Raw genomic sequence first — 19,084 nt, 5'->3', positions numbered from 1 at the left:
CTTCTTCTCTCTTCCTCCTTATCCCAATATTACTACTACTACTACTACTACTACTACTACTACTAATACTATTACTTGCAGCTACTCCTCGCAATACCACTCCCCCCACCTCATCGCCCAGTTCTTGTTGCTGCTTTTGTGCTTCGCTCGCACCCTCGTCACCGTCACCACCGTCACCGTCACCACCGTCACCGCCACCACCACCACCACCACCACCACCACTGTCATCGTCATCGTCGTTGTCATCGTCATCATCATCATCATCATCATCATCACCACCATCATCATCAATTTTACCACCACCACCACCACCACAACCACCATCATTATGTGCAATTGTATTGTAGGAGTGGTGGATGACGGTGGTGGAGAATGATATATGGGGTGGTGATAATGATGATGAGGAGCAGGAGGAGGAGGAGCAGGAGCAGGAGGAGCAGGAGCAGGAGGAGCAGGAGGAGGAGGAGCAGGAGGAGGAGGATAGTGGTGATGGTGGTGGTGGTGGTGAGGATGACAACGATATGATGATAATGATGATGATGATGATGATGATGAGGATGATGGTGGTGGTGGTGCTGCTGCTGGTGGTGCTGGTAGTGGTGTTGGTGGTTTTGGTGGTTGCAATGTTGATGTTTCATACCAAGCCTGATCGAATCGGTCTTGTGTCCAAACTGTCATATTTCCATGCATGGTGTATCTAGGATTACATTATCCAAATGTGTCCTTTATTGTTTGTGACAAGCGGATGTGAATTGAAGTTGACTAGGCTGCTATTTCTACCAGGATGAGCGACCATTTTAAGATAACAAGGATAGAGGACGGCGATGATGATGATGATGATGATGACGACGACGATAATGATGATAATCATGGTAGTGGTGGTTGTGGTAGTGGTTGTTGTTGTTGTTGTTGTGGTGGTTGTGGTGGTGGTGGTGGTGGTGATTGTGATAGTAATAGCGATGATGGTAGTAATTGGTTGTAATTGTAGTGATGGTGGTGGTGATAGTGGTGGTGGTGGTGGTAGTAGTAGTTTTTGCGGCGGTGATGGTGAGGGCGGTGCTGATTGTTGTTATGGCGGTGGAGATTGTAGTAAGTTGGTGATGATGATGGTGATGATAACAGTTGCTAGCGATGGTTATGGTGGAGGTGTTGATGATGGTGGTGGTGGTGGGATGGTGGTGGTGGTGGTTGTGGTGGTGGTGGTGGTGGTGGTGCTGCTGCTGCTGCTGTTAAGAGAGAATTGCCACAGGACAGTAACGATAACAAAAAAAATGAAAAATATAAAAAAATGAAAACAAATAATATATATAAAAAAACAAACAAATCAAACAAAAAAAACGAGAAAAATCAACGACTAATACTGCTACCAATACAACCTCCAGCGCCACCATCACTACCCCTACCACCACCATCAACTCCATCGCTATCACCAACAATACGACCATTACCACGACCATCACCACCGTTACTACCACCACTGCCACGCCACCACCATCACCACTACCACCACCACTAATACTCGTACCACCACTACTACTATCACCATCTCTACCACGATCACCACGATCACCACTACCATCACCACCATTACTACCAACACTACTACCTCTCCGCCATCAATCCACCGCCATCACCACTGCCACCACCATCACTACCTCACCACCACTACTACCATCACCATCTCTACCACCGCCACTACCAACACTACCATCACCACCACCACTACTACCATCTCACCTCTATCACCATCACCATCATTACCACTACCACCACCATCACTACCTCACCACTACTACCATCCCCATCTCTACCACCACCACCACTACTACCATCCCACCTGTCACCATCACTACCTCACCACCACTACCATCCCCATCTCTACCTCACCACCACTACCACCACCACCACCACCACTACTACCATCCCACCTCTGTCACCATCACCACCGTTACCACAACCACCACCATCATACCTCACCACCACTACTACCATCACCATCTATACCACCACTACCTACCCACCACCACCACCACACTACTACCATCCCACCTCTGTCACCATCACCACCGTTACCACAACCACCACCATCACTACCTCACCACCACTACTACCATCACCATCTCTACCACCACCACTACCACCACCACCACCACCACTACTACCATCCCACCTCTGTCACCATCACCACCGTTACCACAACCACCACCATCACTACCTCACCACCACTACTACCATCACCATCTCTACCACCACCACTACCACCACCACCACCACCACTACTACCATCCCACCTCTGTCACCATCACCACCGTTACCACAACCACCACCATCACTACCTCACCACCACTACTACCATCACCATCTCTACCACCACCACTACCACCACCACCATCACCACCACCACCACTACTACCATCCTACCTCTGTCACCATCACCACCGTTACCACAACCACCACCACCACCATCACTACCTCACCATCACCATCTCTACCACCACCACTACCACCACCACCACCACCACCACCACCACCACCACCACCATCACTACCACTACCATCACCACCTCTGTCACCATCACTATCACCATCACCATCACTGCTAGCATTACCACCACCAACAACAACGATGAGAGCTGCAACGTCAATGAACTTTTAGAGCATGGGTTCTCAACCAGTTTTTGTATCTATAGACCCCTTTGATTACTACTTTATTTTGGTGGACCCCACATAACCATTCGATTTTTAAAAACTAGTTTTATAGAAACACCTTTCAAAATTCCTATTTTGTTTTCCACACATTAACTTCTGTAGGTTGAACTATGTAAAATGTTAGGAGCCCTTAAAATACTATTGTCGATCTCCAATTTACTATTTTGTTGTGTGGACCCCCAGAAATCTTATATGGACCCTCAGGCAGCACTGGATTAACAATTAGGTAAAATAAGCACGTGCTTATGGCACCAAGAGAGAGAGAGGAGGCATCACAGAAATGGTAAATAGTTTACGGCACAAAAGAAATCACTTTAAACTTAACTAAAATAATATTCGGGATGCCTTTATCTCTATTAAGTATAGATGCAGATGTTCTTACCTAAGATTAATTTTGAGGTTCTGATCAAAGGCTTTGCAATTCAAAAAAAGCAGGAGGTAACTTTTCAAATATAAATAAAGTGGAAGTATACAAAAATTAGCATTTATTTTATGGTTTGTTATTGTTTATATTTTGAATTACAAAATTTTTATGGGGGCACCGAAATCTTTTTAGTACTCAGGGCCTCGATGGGTCTTAATCCGGCCCTGCCCTCATGAGCCATATGGACCCTGGTTGAGAATTACTGATCTAGATGTTCCCAACTATTTTTACTTAAGGTCCTCTAGGGACCCCTTTGATTCTTATTTTACTCAGACAGATCCTCCTAGCCATTCGATATTTTAAAGAATTCTTTATATATTCATAATGAAATATTATTTGGAATTGTATTTTCAAAAAATGTTAAAATTTTTGTGTATTGTAGAAGTATAAGGAATTTATTGCGCACAAATTTTAAGAACAAAATCTCATATGGATCCCGGTTGAGAACCCCTGCTCTACACTGACATTCCACATACTAGAAATAGCAGCCAAACTTCAGTCAAATCACAATTAACTGTCTTGAAAAATGAGTGATAAATTAAACAATCGAGCAACAAAAATAATAAACTAACAGGAAATTTGTGTTGTTCAGCAATTCAGTTAGTGAGTGGAATTTAGTGGGCGTAAACTGTGCACAAACCCGTAGGGTGCGTGCGTGCGTATGTGTGCGTGTGTGCGTGTGTGTGTAATGTAAATATATACCCACAACACCCACACATATGCACACAACCATGTGTGTGTATGTGTGTGAGTGTGTGCACATATATACACAGAGAAAGACACAGAGGAAAGAAAGAAAGAAAGAAAGAAAGAAAGAAAGAAAGAAAGAAAGAAAGATAGAAAGAAAGAAAGAAAGAAAGAAAGAAAGAAAGAAAGAAAGAAAGAAAGTTGTTCATAAGGAAAGAAGAACGAAATTCAAATGATCGAAAAATCAGAATACCGAAAGCTTGAAAGGATGAAATCTTAGAATACCGAATGCCATAATGTCGAAAAATCGAAACATTGAATTTTGAAGTAATTTAGAGAAAAATAACAAGAAAATTGGTATCAAATGACATTGTATATATTTTTAAAAGGGAGTCTATTTGAGAAATACTTATTAACTTGGAAAATCATTGAACGTGCATTGCAAGGATACGATATCGGAGATATCGTAGAGAAAAGTTTAAATAGTTTATTTATCGAATATTTAGCTTCTTTAAATTGGCTCATTCTTAATTATTTTGTTTTTCCTCTTTCATTTCAAACGTGAACATATCAAACGAGTAACGGGTCGAATTGACAAAAATGTGGTTTGCTTGTCTCTCTTTGTCTTCACTCTTTCCTTGCGCGCGCGCGCACACATACGCACGCGCACACACACACATATGTGCACCCTGGAATTTATGGACGTAGATCCAACGATGAATGTAAGGTATCGCTGACGACGCCTGGCAGCCATTAGTGATGAACGTGCTCCGCAGACACACTACCTGGGACTTATCCTGAAACAAGGTTTGGATACTGCATTTAACGCCTACTTTCTAAATATTTAACTTTAACTTTAAATTCGACTTTATATATATATATATATATTATATATATATATATATATATATATAAGAAAAAAATTGTTGATTTAGCGGTCAAGCATATCGACTCATATATATATATTATATATATATATATATTATATATATATATATATATATGAGTCGATATGCTTGACCGCGAAATCCACAATTTTTTTCTTTTTATTCTCTCTGTTTATTTTCTCTCATTCCTTCCTGTTGAAGAGCGCAGGCTCGAAACGTAAAAGACTTTTCCACTTTTCCGAGCGTCAAACTAATACACCTGCTTGTTGTTCATACACCTGTCTTCGCCTGTTGTTTTTCTGTAAATTTCAAAAAGATAAATAAATAAAATATAAAAAAAAAAAATTTTTTTTAATAAAAAAGATTTTTTAAATAAATAATTATATAAAATAATAATAAAAATATATATATTTATAATTTATAAGTTTAAATTATTAATTTAAATAATTTTAAAAAATTTAACTTTAATTTAAATATTTTAATTGGATTTTTATATTTTATATTTTATATTTTTTATATATTTTTTAATTAATTTTATTTCTGTGTATTGGCTTATGATTTTCACTGTTTGATTTGCCTAATAGTGGTTTTATCTCTAATTTATATAATATATTATATATATATATATATATATATATATATATATATATATATATATATATATACATACATACACACACACAGTTTGGTATTTGATCGTTCGGTATATTTATAAGAGAAAGAAAATATTCAACAATAAAAGAGCGAAAATATTCAATAAAGTTTTCGGTTATGCTTTCGATATCATAGTCTTGGTATACATTTTTACTCTTTCTTAAGAAAAATGTTCCATACTATGTTTCACACATACACTCCTCTTAAAACTACAAATAATTATCTTTTAATATCACTTGTCTTATTTACTCCTAAAATATTTCACTATTCGGAGCTTTTAACATTCTAAATTTTCGATTTTTTTAAGCGTTCATTTTTCTAATATTTCGTTCAGTTGAAAATTGTGCTTAAGATTTTCCATCTTTCGAATTCCACTCACATTTCCTACATAAATATTTGTGTTTAATTTATGGTGTATATCTTTAAGTTCCCTTTAAGAGAATAAAAGGAGCATAAAGAGCGAACCGTTTTATGTCAATAAAATGTTTATCTAAATAGCTATCGATAAAATAAGTACTGAACTAAAATAAGCACGGGAATCGAAATGATGGATGTAAAACTCTTGAAGGGAGTGGACCAGAATGGCTATCAGTCCAATTGTTCAAGCCATTAAAAACAATACAAGAAAACAAGAATAGACAACAGGCAGACAGGATAACACAATGGTGGCTAATCACAGAAATTAGTTTCTATCTGCGAGTAACTTACCTTATAAACATAACTGCTTGCTGAAACTACCGTATATCCTTGACATTGAGGCCCCTGTGACCTCAAAGACATCCCAAATTTTACTTGAAAATTCAGTAAAAAATAAATTAAATTAAAAACCAGGTCTAAGCACTTTTACTTGCTTTACAAAGATTTTCTGTTGCCTATCTTTCTATTTAAGCACATAAAATGACCGACTAGAAAGTAAGGAAATAAAATTGATAACCGGAAGTGAAGTGGAAGTGAAGTGTAAAATAATTTATTCGTAATTTTTTCTTCTTTTTTGCTTAAAATCCAGAAAATGAAAGAAAATTGTTGCATAAGTTAAGTGTCATGCTTATTTGTATTTTGTTAAAATGAAACAAAACAATTACATAGGAAAGTTAACGCCAATTTATTTGATGAATAACGTGAATACGTTTGTGAAAATGTCTCCGTGAAAACGCTCTGGCTTTCACTCATGATCGGCCATTTTATTTACCTAGATTGAAAATCTCCGTTTTGTTAGAGACCTATATATGTCATATATAAATCATATAAATGAATGATAGTTTGATTTAGCATAACTTCACTAGGGTTTAAAATGGTTTCTGAAAAATATAACCATCGTCCTTTAAATTGCGCAGTAAATTTTTGAGTTATTTTAGAAAAATACGTCGTGAAATCCAGGACAGCAAGCGAATTCTGGAGGTAGTTTAATATGTAACTTACTAAGACTAACTCCAAACTAAAGTTATATTATATATTGTTCACCATATGGATTTTTATATAAGCAAATACATCACAGAGATAGAGGTGAGGTAATAGTTTATCTTCGTGGAGCCATCCTGTCTGTAACTAATATATCATTTCATATTGTACACCATATTGATTTCATATAAGAAGGTACACTATAGAAATAAGGCAGATGATATAATTGATTTAATAGAAACTGGTATATTACTGATATTAAATTTTCTCCACTACGGACTAGATGTGAAATCAAAACTGAGCAGAACGAAAATTAATATACTTAACTGTTTAGCTAGATGCTTCTAACTTCACTCTACTTAACATCATCACAATCATTATTATCATCATCATCACGACCCTCATCACGAGGTTATAATTATCATTATCTCCTCTGTCATCATCATCATTATCATCGTCGTCATCATCATCATTTCTCTTCTGATGCTTTTCTTTCTGAAATCAGGGTGACAGAGATTTGTATAAGTACGCGCGTATCTGTCCATTGTGTCTATGCATGTGTGTGTGTGTGTGTGTGTGTGTGTGTGTGTGTGTGCGTGTGTGTGTGTGTGTGTGTGCGTGTATGCGTGCGTGCGTGTGTGTGTATGCGTGTGTGTGTGTGTAGACTCCATACTCGACTTGGTTACATTAGATATGGCTACATCCTAACATATTAAGTTACCAGCCTAATCACATTGTCATACCCAAACATTAGGCACATATGAAAGTTGATACGCGAACGACATATACCTAACCACACATATAAATATATATATGGATGTATCTGATGAGACCCAGACTTCAAAATGGATGCAACACATGTTGAACGGAGTTCCACCCATAGCAGGATGGGTCGAAACGACCGTTGTACAAAATACAGATTAATACCTAATCCACCTTCTGGTTGCTTAAGAAATTATTATTATTATTATTATTATTATTATTATTATTATTATTATTATCATCATCATCATCATCATCTCATCATCATCATCATCATCATCATCATCATCATCATCATCATCATTATCATCATCATTATCATCATCGTCGTTATTATTATTATTATTATTATTATTATTATTATTATTATTATTATTATTATATATGTATGTATGCTTGTATGTATGTATGCTACTGGTAACATATAACCCAGTACAACCTGTTGCATGGTCGGGTTGTCGGCGACTAAACCGGCAACCCCACCAAGCTTGCTTGGTGAGGAGGGTGTTTATTGGACACCCTGCGGGTGAAAAGCAAAACCCGTTAAAGGGCGGAGGAACTCTTGAGAGTCAACGGCCAGCCAATAAATGTCTTAGGGCTGTATCATGCGCGGGGACATAGAAATAATCGGACTGAATACCCGATCGCACGGTTAAACCATTGGGAGTGAAGGACTCCTAACCTTTGTTAAGGCATCCTTCTAGGAGAAGGTAACTCAGGTAACTGGGATAACTCCGACATAAAACCTGCGGCTTAGTGGTTACCGATGATGTTGACTTGTTCTTCTTTTCGGATTATGGCTGCTGTTGCTGAGTGAGTGAGATTGACTCAATGCACAGCCTTTCTTCACTTAAAAAAATCTTCTTGCACAGGCATTGCACGATAACAATGGCCATACTCGATAACGAGGGGGCAGCCACTATATATCCATACAGATGTACCACCGATTTTCTAGCGACTGATGGCCCAGCACTTTCTTTGATTCGAATAAATTTCGAGAAAGAATCTGAAATTCCCATGGCCGTCAGTCTAGTACGCTGCGTGACCTCAGGTGTCGTTGACTGTATTGTGTATTTGCATGCATTATTTACACAACACTTATTAGTGGTGATACCAACATTTTGAGAAATCCTAGCCTTATTTAGCTTAAAGTTACTCTTAGCTATGACTACTACAGATTAAAAAAAAAAAGAATTATGAGCGTCAGCGGTAGTAGTGTCAAACGCCGTGGTGTTTAGACGCATGGCAGGTGGTTAGAGGCGTGTTTATGAAATATCATTATTATTGAACATTTATTGTGCATTTTAGAAAAACAAGTAAGGAGTCGATATCCTCTACCATCATCACTACAAGAACTGGAGACTGTTTTAGCTGAAAAATGGACAAAAATTCGATTGGAAATGTTTCAAACTTTTTACGAGTCCATACCTCGTAGAATTCAAGTTGTAATTGCTGCCAAAGGCAGTTTCCATTATTTTATCCAACTCCTGTATATATCAAATTCACAGATGAAATTAAAGCAGCTCCAGTATAATAGATATTATTAACTGCATATACTTGACGTATAAGCTTCGTGTATTTTCCGGTGACTGCAATAGCGTGGTGGAGTATAGAAACTCTCAAAGCGCCGGATGTTAAAACACGTCGGAGTCATAGACAGACGAGTTAACTAGCTTTCAATCTCATTTGGGAGTGACTGACACCAATATTTCGTCATTTTTGTGGCTTGTCAACATCACGTACACCCTAGTGTTGAAGGCAAGTCGCCTAGCCAGTCCATGACTTATATGCTCATGGCTTGTAAAAGCATGTACTGGCATGCCCGGGAATTGCATAGCTGAGAGAAAATTTACATTGTGCTGTAGTATAATAAACAGATTACTTATCGAATCGAATCATGGCAGGTGAACACCAGAACTCCGCTACATTTAGAAAGTTGTCTCATTATGTAGTAGCAGATAAGATGTATTTGGTACCCTTTACAGATACCAGAATGTCCATAGTTGGACCGTACTAAAAAAAAAAACAGAGATATGAGAGGTAAAAAATTTATGAATAAAAAATAAAATAAAATGAAATAAATTACAGTTCATTTACCTTATATATATATGTGTGTGTGTGTGTGTGTGTGTGTTATGTGTGTGTGTGTGTGTGTGTGTGTGTGTGTGTGTGTGTGCGTGCGTGTGTGTGTGTGTGTGTGTGTGTGTGTGTGTTATGTTTATATATATTATATTTATTTATTTATATGTGTTTTGGAGGATCTCTCGCTCTGGTGTAAGTAAACACAGACTAGACACAGATTGCGAAAAAGTTCTCAACAAAGAAGTGGCTGTGTGGTAAGTAGCTTGCTAACCAACCACATGGTTCCGGGTTCAGTCCCACTGCGTGGTTCCTTGGGCAAGTGTCTTCTGCTATAGCCCCGGGCCGACCAATGCCTTGTGAGTGGATTTGGTAGACGGAAACTGAAAGAAGCCTGTACATATGTATATATATATAATATATATGTATGTGTGTGTGTGTTTGTGTGTCTGTGTTTGTCCCCCTAGCATTGCTTGACAACCGATGCTGGTGTGTTTACGTCCCCGTCACATAGCGGTTCGGCAAAAAGAGACCGATAGAATAAGTACTGGGCTTACAAAGAATAAGTCCCGGGGTCGATTTGCTCGACTAAAGGCGGTGCTCCAGCATGGCCGCAGTCAAATGACTGAAACAAGTAAAAGAGTAAAGAGTAAATGGAATAAACATCTCTTTCACTTTTCTTATTTGGCTTATATATATATACACATACATATACAAACATACATACACACATATATTATATATGTATACATCACACCACCACGCACACACTAGCACTGACCACTTCACAGCCCCACATCCACACACCTACACATACACACGCACACGTCAAGCTTACCAGCCCTCTTCCACACGCACATACATGCTCTGTTATACACACGCACGCGCACCTTCGATTTGGGATCATTACTACTTTATTATCTCCCCTTTTTCCTAGCTCTCCTGTGTGACCCCACTGTCCATCATTCGCCATGATAGATTGCTAGCCACTTCACATTTTTTATTTTCTCTCTTTGTTTCTTTCTGCGTTCCTTTCTGTAGAAGAGCGTAGGCTCGAAACGTTAAAGACTTTTTTACTTCCTGGGCGTTAAACTAATACATCTATTTGTTTCTACACTACCTGTCTTCGTCTTTTGTTTTTCTTTTGTGAATTCTCCCTATGTACATATATATATATATATATATATATATATATATATATATATATATAGATATATATATATATATATATAATATATATATATATATATATATACATATTTATATATACATATATATACACACACATATACATATAGGCATGATATATATATATATACATATATATATATATACATATTTATATATACAGACGTACGTATATATGTGTGTGTGTATATATATGTATATAATATATATGCTTATGTATAAGTATATATGCTTACTAATGTATATATATGTGTGTATGTGTGTGTGTCACACTTCAGCTCTCAGTATATTTTCAATGATTTTTATTTATATGTTTTATTAAATAATTCCGCATGTCAATAATTATTACTTTTGTTTTACTAAATGAAAAACCATCGTAAATCTTTTTATGCATTGATATCTACAAGCTTCTTGAACACATCTTTTGTAAATTAGCTATGCGAACAACGGTAAAGGCAAAAATCTAAGTAGTAAAAGAGAGAAAAACGCTTAGCGCTCCACTACACATACACACACACAACACACACACACACACATATACATATATATATATATATATAATATATATATATATATATATATATATATATATATATATATATATATATATATACGCACAATCACACGTATGATCGTCGCAAAAACGAAATATAATAGCAGTGACTAAAAATGCCATGACTAAACAAAGTTAAAGCGGAAGGAGTGGAATATTTTTTTTTAAAAAGGAAGAAAAATAAAAACTAATCCGAGGTTTGGCATTTCCACTTATGACCTACAAAGCATAAATGCGGATAATTATATGTAACAGGGCGAAAATTTGGAGATATGAAGCTGCGGGAAAAAAGTGTCCAGAGTTTGGCGGGTTTTGCTTCTTTTTGTCTATTTTCGTCATCGAAAATCTTATAAACAAATATATTTTGAAAAGAAAATGAAACGGAAGCGTGTGCAACTACGTGGTTCCGGGTGCGGTTCCATAGCGTGGTATCTTGGGCAAAGGCCGTCTACTACAGCCCAAGAGTAACCAATGCTTTATGAGTGAATTTGGTTGCGGAAACTGTGTGGAAGCTCGTCGTAATATGTGTGTTTGTGTGTGTGAGTATTTATCTTACTATCGCTTGACAACCGGTGTTGTTTTGTTTACGTCCCCACAACGTAAAAGTTCGGCGAAAGAGGCTGATAGAATACGTACCAAACTTTAAAATACGTACTGGAGTAGATATGTACCATAAAACCTTTTAAGGCGGTACTCCAGCATGGCCACAGTTGAATGACTGACACAAGTAAAAGACGAAATAGAAAGTAAATGTTTATTTAACATGAGTGTACAACTGGTACTGAAGTGTTTTTGATATGCTATGATAGTAAATGTCTGACTTGAGAAAAGCATAATTTTTTAAGAAAATGGACAGAACAAAAGGGAAATGGGACTTACCAAGATGAATATAGACAAATAGAATCAGATATTTTCTGAATGGAAAATGTGAAAAATGCATTGGCTGATAAACGAACTGATTAGCAACTGGACGCTTTTGAAGCCACAGGATTACTACGCACGATTGCTATTTACATGTAATGGTTTTATGAGTGAGCAAACTTAGTTGGTTTCAATCGTCTTTATTTCAATTTGTGGGAGTCTTCTGTAAGTTGTTTATATTCATATGGTAAAGATTAAGTTTTAATCCACATCATTAACTGGTTGTTATATTATTGTTGTTATTTCCGTTCAGAACAGGTTTGAACATTTTAATAAAACGTTTTGCTTTTATCTTTCTTCCAACCTCACTTGTGTCGTGTAGTTCGTGGAAAGGAAAATTTAGAAACATTTTCTGATCCCTTGTTTCTATACGTTCGCTCAATGGAATTAGTGTTCCGGATTTGGCTGTGGACTCGTGAGCGTTCCGATAATGCACTCCCTGTCTCGCAATTAAGGCATTTGATGCAGTAGATCAACATGAACAGACAAGATAAAACACTCACAGTATCCAAGTGTAATGATACCACATGTGGAACATGTCAATACATACATCAGAAGAAAAAATGGTCAGATTTTCGCAAATGCAGATATGAACTGCAAAATGCCCTAATTGCAAGGAACTATATATTGGCGAGACAGGGAATGCATTATCGGAATGCTCACGAGTCCACAGACAAATCTGGAACACTAATGTTCGTCAAATTCCACTGAGCGAACATATAGAAACGTGATCAGAAAATATTTCTAAATTTTCCTTTCCGCAAACTACATAACACAAGTGAGGCTGGAAGAAAGATGAAAAACGTTTTATTAAAATGATCAAACCTGTTCTGAACGGAAATAACAACAATAATATAACAACCAGATAATGATGTGGATTAAAACTTATCTTTAACATATGAATATAAACAAATTACAGAAGACTCCCACTAAATGAAATTAAAAAAGATCGGAACCAACTAAGTTTTCTCAATCATAAAACCGTTATATGTAAACAGCAAGCTAATTGGTAAAAATAAAGACGGGATCTGTGCCTGTAATATCGGTACACCAGGCAAACCGTGGCGTTTAAACTGCATGCGGATTGGTCAAAATGGTATTCCAAAAATTCAGCTTGTTGGAGCTTTCTAAGAGGTATAAAAAGGAAGTCAGTCATTTTACTACAGTTGTCAAGTACTCAACTGTCAGTTAAATACATTTGAAATCTGATAATTACTACGAATGTATGAAAGCGCTAATTGAACTTTATGAACATTACAAAATATTTTTTTAATGTTTAACACACTTCGGTATTGTAAAATATTTTTTAAATACAATAATAAACGTGAAAACCAGACCATAGTTTAACTTTATTCAACTGATAATTTATTTTATACACATTTACACGAATTCGGCATATATATATATATATAACTAGCAGCATAGCCCGGCGTTGCCCGGGTATGTAAGAGCCCCTAGTAGGCAACGACTAATCCCAATCTAGTCCTTTCCCTCTAGGGAACGAAGGCGCATGTGTAGGTTGCAATGTCTTCTCTTCACTCGAATACTTCTGTGTATACGATGTTCCTAGCTGTCCCTTTGGGCGAAAACATGAAAACATCATTGCGCCTCCCAACGCGTGAACAGCCCACATAGAGTTGACCGTGGGCGAAGCACTGTTCGCCCAAATGTAACCCAGCGACTTGTAGCGTTTGGCTTGGGATTATTGATGGACATTGCGAAGCAGAGTTTAAAAGGAAACTGAGAACGCCTGAAGTGGATTGGTAGATCAGCGCCAGACGGTTGACGGTGCATGCGTGGAATGAAGACGTACTCTCCCTTCCACAACCGGTAAGTATTGTAGCCGTTATTAATGTGGTACCAAATGTTTCACAACAGACGTGTGCCGTTGCACTGTTTAGGGGAACCAAATTCCTGATGAGCATAATGGGTTGCACCGACTTTTAACTTCAGGATGTGTGGTGGAGGCTTGCGGTTCAAGTGAATTCAGGAATCCACAGGATAATCGCAAGCTCGGCGGGGTCTGCTGTCCTATCAATAGATTTGTAGACGTGGACATCACAGGAATAGTTCAAGTAGCGGATATTGATGGAGTTGAGAGTTAAAAGGTCGAGAGTTGCGTCCCCTAGACAGTCTGTGGTTTGTGTTTCTGATTCTCGACCCCATGTCGAATTTATCAATTTTTTCAGAACTGGGGGAACTTTTCAAATTTTTCGCTGCGTTAGTCTTGAATTATGACATTGGGCTATGTGTGTGTCAGTTTCATTAGAATCGGTGAAAGCCGTGGTCATTGTGAGGGTACAACCTGACAGACACACAGACAGACAAACTGCCGTTTATATATAGAGAAGATATAATATATATATATATTATATATATATATATATATATAGATATATAGATATATATATATCTATATATATATATATATGTTATATATATATATAACTAGCACATAGCCCGGCGTTGCCCGGGTATGTAAGAGCCCCTAGTAGGCAACGACTAATCCCAATCTAGTCCTTTCCCTCTAGGGAACGAAGGCGCATGTGTAGGTTGCAATGTCTTCTCTTCACTCGAATACTTCTGTGTATACGATGTTCCTAGCTGTCCCTTTGGGCGAAAACATGAAAACATCATTGCGCCTCCCAACGCGTGAACAGCCCACATAGAGTTGACCGTGGGCGAAGCACTGTTCGCCCAAATGTAACCCAGCGACTTGTAGCGTTTGGCCTTGGGATTTATTGATGGACATTGCGAAGCAGAGTTTAAAAGGAAACTGAGAACGCCTGAAGTGGATTGGTAGATCAGCGCCAGACGGTTGACGGTGCATGCGTGGAATGAAGACGTACTCTCCCTTCCCACAACCGGTAAGTATTGTGGCCGTTATTAAATGTGGTACCAAATGTTTCACAACAGACGTGTGCCGTTGCACTGTTTAGGTGGAACCAAATTCCTGATGAGCATAATGGGTGCACCGACTTTTAACTTCAGGATGTGTGGTGGCAGGCCTGGCGGTTCAAGTGAATTCAGGAATCCAACAGGATAATCGGCAAGCTCGGCGGGGTCTGCTGTCCTATCAATAGATTTGTAGACGTGGACATCACCAGGAATAGCTTCAAGTAGCTGGATATTGATGGAGTTGAGAGTTAAAAAGGTCGAGTTGCGTCCCCTAGACAGTCTGTGGTTTGTGTTTCTGATTCTCGACCCCATGTCGAATTTATCAATTTTTTCAGAACTGGGGGAACTTTTCAAATTTTTCGCTGCGTTAGTCTTGAATTATGACATTGGGCTATGTGTGTGTCAAGTTTCATTAGAATCGGTTGAAAGCCGTGGTCATTGTGAGGGTACAACCTGACAGACACACAGACAGACAAACTGCCGTTTAGATATATAGAGAATATATATATATAATATATATATATATATATTATATATAATATATATATATATATATACATATATAAATATATGCATGTATACATACATATATGTACATACCTACATATATATGTACATATATACATGCATATATGGGTACAGGACATAAAAAAACGTAGACACAATGAGAGACGAAAACATAAAAAAACATAAAAAATGAACTTTTTTTGAACAACGAAAAAAAACAAACCCCAAAAAAACGAGACATGCAACATAAAGAACATTTCATTCATCAGTTGTCCCCTGTTTTATCTACTGCGCGTCTCGAAGGTAAGGACAATAAGCGACTTCGTTAAAACAGTCCTTCCCGCAAGCAAATTAAAAAAACTTGGGATTGTTTGCGGAGGGTGAAAGTGGTAACAAAAACAGGACAGTGAGAACAAAACTGTAAAAGCAAACGGTGAGGGCAGTTAAGCCAAGATGATGTGAAGATAATGAACGCTGGAAAAATGAGTTTTGAGAAGAGACAGATAAAAGCACGCCTTGTCTTTAGGAAGGAAGAGGAAGGAAGAAAGATAGTTGACCTTTCGTCACGTGTGAGCAACGAGAGAGTCAAGGAGGAAGAGTGAGAGAGAGAGAGGGGTAACGGTGAAGGGGAGAGGAGAAGAATAGGGAAAGAGTCGGAGAGATAAACAGAAAGGTAGAAGAACAAGATAGATAGATAGATAGATAGATAGATAGATAGATAGATAGATAGATAGATAGATAGATAGATAGATAGATAGATATTATGATCGAACACCACGCATCCATTTCCAAGTAAGTTTTATCTTAATTACGATGCGCACTCTTATTATTATTTATTATTATTATTATTATTATTATTATTATTATTATTATTATTATCATCATCATCATCATCATCATCATCATCATCATCGTCTGTGTGGTATAGGCGTAGGAGTGGCTGTGTGGTAAGTAGCTTGCTTACCAACCACATGGTTCCGGCTGCAGTCCCACTGCGTGGCATCTTCGGCAAGTGTCTTCAACTACAGCCTCGGGCCGACCAAAGCCTTGTGAGTGAATTTGGTAGACGGAAACTGTAAGAAGCCCGTCATGTATATGTATATGTGTGTGTTTGTGTGCCTGTGTTTGTTCCCCTAGTATTGCTTGACAACCGATGCTGGTGTGTTTACGTCCCCGTCACTTAGCGGTTTGGCAAAAGAGACCGATAGAATAAGTACTGGGCTTAAAAAGAATAAGTCCCGGGGTCGAGTTGCTCGATTAAAGGCGGTGCTCCCGCATGGCCGCGGTCAGATGACTGAAACAAGTAAAAAAATAAAAGAGAGTAATACATATACTAAAGTAATAAGTTTTGTGTATTTTCCGGTGGCTACAATGGCGTTGTGGAGTATATACACTCTTATGACGCCGGGGTGTTAAAAATACCTTAGTCATGGACAGCTGAGATAACTCACCGTCAATCCCTGTTGGGAGTAATGGACATCGATGTCCAAAAATGACGAAACATCGATGTCCATTACTGCCAAATAGGATTGAGGGTGAGTTATCTCGGCTGTCCATGACTAAGGTGCGCGTGTTTATACATCTCTCTATCCATCCGTTAAGCTATCAATCTCTATGAGTCTAGTGAGTCTGGATGGGTTGGAAAATATAAGAATCATGATAAGGCTATTGAAGTCAATGAACATCATCATCCTCATCTACATCATCATCATCATCATCATCATCATCATCATCATCATCATCATCATCATCATCATCATCGTCATCACCATCGTCATCACCATCATCATCATCATTGTCGTCGAAATCGTCACCGTCGTCGTCATCGCCAATAACTACAATGCCATCGTTGTCGTCATCATGATCATGAACATTATCATTATTATCATAAGCATCGTTGTTGTCGTCGTCGTCCTCCTCCTCCTCCTCCTCCCCTCCTCCTCATCTACATCATCATCATCATCATAATCATCATCATCATGGAATGATTTTCATATCGTTCGTATTCACCGAAACCCTTCATTTCTTTACTCTCAAATGGCTAATGAGAGAGTATTTTGGAATGGAATTCTTGTAATGATGGTGGACAGTAATTTGATAGGGATGTTTATATATGAATGTATATTTATGTGTATGTATGTATGTATGTATGTATGTATGTATGTATGTATGTATGTATGTATGTATGTATGTGTGTATGTATGTATGCAACCATGAATGTATAATTGTAGTTAGGTAAGTATGTGTGTGGTATATACGGTTTTAAGATCTATTTATCTCTCTCACTGTCTGTCAGTCTGACTCTCTGCCTTTCTGTCTGTGTGGCTAATAAAGAATCATATCTATCTATCTATCTATCTATCTATCTATCTATCTATCTATCTATCTATCTATCTATCTATCTATCTATATATATATATATATATATATCTGTCTGTCTGTCTGTCTGTCTATCTATCTATCTATCTATCTATCTATCTATCTATCTATCTATCTAACTATCTATCTATCTATCTATATATATATCTATCTATCTATCTATCTATCTATCTATCTATCTATCTATCTATCTATCTATCTATCTATCTCAGTCTATGTATACGTACATACGCATATATATATATATATATATATTATTATAGCTATTCAACTCACTCTCTCTCTCTCTCTCTTTCTCTCTCTCTCAACGTGTGTGTGTGTGTGTGTACGCGTATATTATAATTTACACGCGCGCACGCACGCACGCACACACACACACTATTGTATACAAAAACGCTTCCAAACACCCTGTGGAATGCTATTTCGGGTATGACGGGTGGTAAGCGATGGGAGAATTTACAACTCCTCACTCGCTTCTCCTTCCATATGACTCTTGTCCACTCAAACGCCCACAGCAGCCGTGGTCAGGATTAAGCTATCTTAAGAATTTCGAGGAATGTGAGTTTTGTTTGTGTACTTTTTAGGTTCTCACCCACATGTGTATACTCACTGACACACACACAAACACACACACACGCACACGCACACACACACACAAACACACATCTACACACATGCATATACACATACTCAATGTGTGCGTATGTAAGCGTATGTATGATATATATACGTATGTATGATACATTGTTTGAGTTTACCGATAATGGTCTTTTACATACCGAATCCACTACTTGGTGGAAATATTAATTATTAATTAATTAATTAATTTTACCCTTTATTATTATTTTTATTATTATTATTATTATTATTATTATTATTATTATTATTATTATTATTATTATTATATTATTATATACAAGAAAAAGTCGCCCATGTCAAATTTATATGTATAGACATATATATATGATACATATCTATCTATATAAGTATATAGATACATGATACATATTTATGTATGTATATGTATATGATATATAT

At 37.4% G+C, this 19,084-nt stretch overlaps 1 long non-coding RNA gene across 1 annotated transcript in view; it reads right to left on the bottom strand.

The window, feature by feature from the left end:
• Nucleotides 1-12,211, bottom strand: part of LOC115214393 — a 72,098-nt gene extending 59,887 nt beyond the window's left edge. The window contains exons 1-2 of the long non-coding RNA XR_005000016.1: nucleotides 12,201-12,211; nucleotides 2,641-2,649 (exon numbers count right to left, since the gene is read on the bottom strand). This is a non-coding gene — a long non-coding RNA (uncharacterized LOC115214393). The remainder of the gene's footprint in view (nucleotides 1-2,640; nucleotides 2,650-12,200) is intronic.
• Nucleotides 12,212-19,084: the final 6,873 nt, after the last annotated feature.

Source organism: Octopus sinensis, linkage group LG7, assembly GCF_006345805.1.
Source record: "Octopus sinensis linkage group LG7, ASM634580v1, whole genome shotgun sequence".
Taxonomy (NCBI): Eukaryota; Metazoa; Mollusca; class Cephalopoda; order Octopoda; family Octopodidae; genus Octopus; species Octopus sinensis.
This window is presented reverse-complemented; position numbering and strand designations above follow the sequence as displayed.